Source organism: Arachis stenosperma, chromosome 5 (assembly GCF_014773155.1).
Source record: "Arachis stenosperma cultivar V10309 chromosome 5, arast.V10309.gnm1.PFL2, whole genome shotgun sequence".
In the NCBI taxonomy this organism is placed as follows: domain Eukaryota; kingdom Viridiplantae; phylum Streptophyta; class Magnoliopsida; order Fabales; family Fabaceae; genus Arachis; species Arachis stenosperma.
In genome coordinates, this window is record NC_080381.1 from 111,716,350 (window position 1) to 111,721,536 (window position 5,187).

Here is a 5,187-nt window from a genome sequence, read left to right on the forward strand (position 1 = left end):
GACCGCGCGGAATGGAAAAGCACAAGTGACACGGAGGCGTGGACGACGCGAATGCGTGGCAAGGAAGAACGCGAATGACGCGTCCGCATGGATGACGCAATCGCGTGACGTGCGCGATCTGCATAATCTGCAGAATTTGCTGGTGGCAATTCCGAGCCCTATTTTAACCCAGTTTTCGGCCCAGAACAGCAGACTAGAGCCAGAGAACATTCAGAAACCGGGGATAACAATTCATTCTACACAGTTTTAGTTTTAGATCTAGTTTTTACTCCTCCTCTAGGTTTTTCTCTCTAGATATTCATAGCTCTTAGGATTTTATTTTTCTACCACTTTTTGCATTGGGATATTGAGAAGAGTTATTACCTCATCAAGACTTCGTCATTCTAGTTCGTTTTCTTTACTTGGCTTTACTCTTCCATGTCCTTTGCTTTGTTAATTTTACCATTGGAATATTTTTAGGATTATTTAATACAAGGATTACTTTTATTTTTAATTGATTGTTTTTTATTTTTATTTACAATGTCTTTCCTTAATTCTTTTTCATATGTTATGAATTTTACATTCACAATGAGCGAGTAGTTCCCTAACTTGATGGGGAGTTTATTAAAAGGAACCCTTGAGTTGGAAGGCTTGAAAGAAAGATTATAATCGGGTTATTGTTGGCTTGCCCTCTAGTCACTAACACCAACCCCTTTTAATTAAGTGGGTTGCAACTTGTGAACGGGCATAGCATCCCAACTTGTTTGACTTTTCCTTACCTAGTAAGAGATAACTAAACAGGATAACCTTCAATTATCAATTAATCTAGAGAGTAATCCAACAACAGCGGGACTTCCAACTAATCAACTCCCAGTCAAGGCTTTTATTTACATTATTCAAATTCTCCAATTTTATTTCCTGTTTACTCAACTCAAACCTTTTTGAAAACATCTGATTAATAAAATAGCACGCTTTTCTACAACTCGTTGGGAGACGACCTGGGATTCATACTCCCAGTATTTTAATTTTAAATTCCTATGACACCTTTCTAAATTGATAAGTGGACTTCTGGTGAGTTAAGAACTATACTTGCAACGTATATATTTTAATAATTTTTAATTCACCAATTTCTGCTCTCATCAATTTTTGGCGCCGTTGCCGGGGAGTTGCAATAGAGTGCTAAAGTTATTAATTAGAATTTATTTATTTGCATTTTATTTTATTTTTGTCACTATGAACTATACGTTTCTTTCGTTAAATGACGCGTTCACTTCCTGATCCAAGCTTGCCAGCATTTGACCCTAAGATTGAAAGAACTCTTTCACATATAAGGCAAGCTCGGCATAGGCGACTCCTCTTTGAGGACGAACCGGAACCGTCATCTAAGGAAGAAACAAGCCCCCTCTCTACTAATCCAGTTCATTTATGTGCAGGTGACATGGCAGCGCCCAGAAGAGTCACTATCCAGGAGGAAGGAGCCCCTGATTTTACGCTCCAACCATTCCAGGTGCACCACCCAGCAGTAGCTGTAGATTTTGAAATAAAGTCTTCACTACTCAATTTGATGCCCAAATTTCATGGCTTACCTGCTCAAGAGCCTATCAAGCATCTTAGGGATTTTCAGACCGCTTGTTCTACTGTTAAGCGTGATGGCACTGATGAAATCTCTATTCTATTGAAAGCCTTCCCGTTTTCTCTGGAGGGAAAGGCAAGAGAGTGGTACTACACTCAACCTGAAGTAATTGTTTCCAACTGGGATGCACTTACGAAAGAGTTTCTGGATAAATTCTTTCCAGCTGAAGTTGCCGATAAACTTAGGAAAGACATGTCTATGATCGTTCAAGATGAATCTGAGACCCTCTATGAATACTTAGAACGCTTCAATACTCTTCGAGACGCATGTCCCCATCATATGATTGATAAGATAGTTTTGCTCGGTTACTTTACACACGGTTTGAAATCTCAAGATAGGACCACATTGGAAGGTGCTTGCAATGGTTCTATGAAAAAGTATAAGACTACGGACGAAGCATGGCAATTGATCAGAGACTTAGCTGACTCTACTAGGAATCATAGGCAGAGACAAAGTCGGTCAAAAGCTGTTGCAGAGGTATCCACTAGTAAAGAGAATGCTGCTATAGCTCAGAGCTTATGTGAAATGACTAACTTGCTGAAGCAGATGCAACTGAATCAACAACAACCTCAGCAAGTTCAGCCTTCTCCACCACAGCACAGCCAGCGGTTAGTTCCACAAAGAGTGTGCGGAATCTGTGCAGATTACAGTCACTATACCGATGAGTGTCCGCAGCTCCAACCAAAAGACAACACTGTAGCAGCCACTCATAACTTTCATGACCGCCCCAATCAAGGGTACAATCAAGGTGGCAACTATAACCAAGGATGGCAGGATAACTCTAACCAAGGCTGGAGAGACAATTCTAACCAGGGTTGGAGGGACAATTCTAACAGAGGAGGCAGAGATAACAATGGAAATCAGAGGTAGAATAACAATAACAACTTCAGGCAGCAGAATCAGAATCAGGCCTACAGAGCACCTCATCTCAGACAGCCTCAAAATCCTCAGCAAACCTCTCAGATCACTTACCCCTCTTCATCTCCTAATGATGAATTACTACAAGCCATTGATCGGAGGCAACAAGCCATGGAAGATAACCTTACTTCTACTATGAATGTTTTGACTTCTACTTTACAAACCCTTGTCTCACAGATTGGATCAATGAACAACTCCAACAACCAGTCCTCAAGCTCTGGTGGACTCCCCTCTCAACCATTACCCAACCCAAAGGGTGGTATTAATACCATCACCCTAAGGTCCGAAACCACATTACAGGAGAGAATCAGGAGGAGCCAAGCCCACCAAAACACACCTCAGCTGAAGAGGTAGTAGAAATAGAAGATGTTGAAGAGGAAGAGGACATACAGGACATAGCTGAAGAAGAAGAAGCTCAACTACAGGAGGAAGCACTAAAAGGCACAGACATTGCAGAAAACACCACTCCCATTCCATTTCCACAACTTGCAAGGAAGCCCAGGAAGCAGTTGGAACCTGATCCCAAAATGGTAGAAATCTTCAAAAAGGTTGAGGAAACTATTCCCCTTTTTTATGTTATTCAACAAGTACCTAAATATGCAAAGTTTCTAAAAGATTTATGTATACATAAAGACAAAATTAATGAATTAGAAACTATCCCTTTAGGTAGTTCCATATCTGCTTTAATGAGAGGATTACCTGAAAAGTGTAGTGACCCAGGTCCCTGTATAGTTAGTTGTACTATTGGTGGTGCAGTAATTTATGATTGCATGTGTGATTTGGGAGCATGTGTTAGTATAATGCCTTTATCTGTATATGATGTTTTAGGGCTCCCTCCCTTAAAAAGGTTGGCAGCTCGTTTTGTGTTGGCAGATAAAAGCATTATTACAGTAGCTGGAGTTGCTGAAGTTGTTTTGGTGAACATTAAAGGGCTCACTTTCCCAACCGATTTCTATATCTTGGAGATGCCCAATAATGACTCAGATAAGCCATCATCAATCCTACTTGGCAGACCATTCCTAAAGACATCAAAATTCAAATTAGATGCTTTTTCAGGAACATATTCTTTTGAAATAGATAGCCGAATGGTAATCTTCAATTTGAATGGAGTCACAAACAACCCTCCAGAAGATCATTCTATCTTCCAGTGTGATATCATAGATGAAACTGTAGCTGAAATTCACCAGGAAGAGTTGGAAGAACAGTACACAGAACAAGGTCCAAGTGTGGGGACTCTATTAACTGACAATAAGGGCATGATGAGCGGATAATTTATACGCTTTTTGGCATTGTTTTTAGTATGTTTTTAGTATGTTTTAGTTAGTTTTTAGTATATTTTTATTAGTTTTTAGTTAAAATTCACTTTTCTGGACTTTACTATGAGTTTGTGTGTTTTTTTATGATTTCAGGTATTTTCTGGCTGAAATTGAGGGACCTGAGCAAAAATCTGATTCAGAGGCTGAAAAGGACTGCAGATGCTGTTGGATTCTAACCTCCCTGCACTCGATGTGGATTTTCTGGAGCTACAGAAACCCAATTGGCGCGCTCTCAATGGCGTTGGAAAGTAGACATCCTGGGCTTTCCAGCAATGTATAATAGTCCATACTTTGCCCGATATTTGATGGCCCAAACCGGCATTCCAAATCAGCTCAAGAATGCCCGGTGTTAAACGCCGGAACTGGCACAAGAATGGGAGTTAAACGCCCAAACTGGCACAAAAGCTGGCGTTCAACTCCAAGAAAAGTCTCTACACATGAAAGCTTCAATGCTCAGCCCAAGCACACACCAAGTGGGCCCGGAAGTAGATTTTTATGTCATTTACTCATTTCTGTAAACCCTAGGCTACTAGTTCTCTACAAATAGGACCTTTTGCTATTGTATTTTCATCTTTTGATCATGTTTTTATGATTGAACCCTCTTTGGGAGGCTGGCCAATCGGCCATGCCTAGACCTTGTTCTTATGTATTTTCAACGGTGGAGTTTCTACACACCATAGATTAAGGTGTGGAGCTCTGCTGTACCTCGAGTATTAATGCAATTACTATTGTTCTTCTATTCAATTCAGCTTGTTCTTGTTCTAAGATATCACTTGTTCCTCAACTTGATGAATATAATGATCCGTGACACTCATCATCATTCTCACCTATGAACATGTGCCTGACAACCACCTCCGTTCTACCTTAGATTGAGTGGATATCTCTTGGATTCCTTAATTGGAATCTTCATGGTATAAGCTAGAATTGATGGCGGCATTCAAGAGAATCCGGAAGGTCTAAACCTTGTCTGTGGTATTCTGAGTAGGATTCAATGATTGAATGACTGTGACGAGCTTCAAACTCCTGAAGGCTGGGCGTTAATGACAGACGCAAAAGAATCAATGGATTCTATTCCAACCTGATTGAGAACCGACAGATGATTAGCCGTGCCGTGACAGGGTGCGTTGAACATTTTCACTGAGAGGACGGGACTGTATCCACTGACAACGGTGATGCCCAACATACAGCTTGCCATGGAAAGGAGTAAGAAGGATTGGATGAAGACAGTAGGAAAGCAGAGAGACGGAAGGGACAAAGCATCTCCATACGCTTATCTGAAATTCTCACCAATGAATTACATAAGTATCTCTATCCTTGTTTTATGCTTTATTCATAAATCAT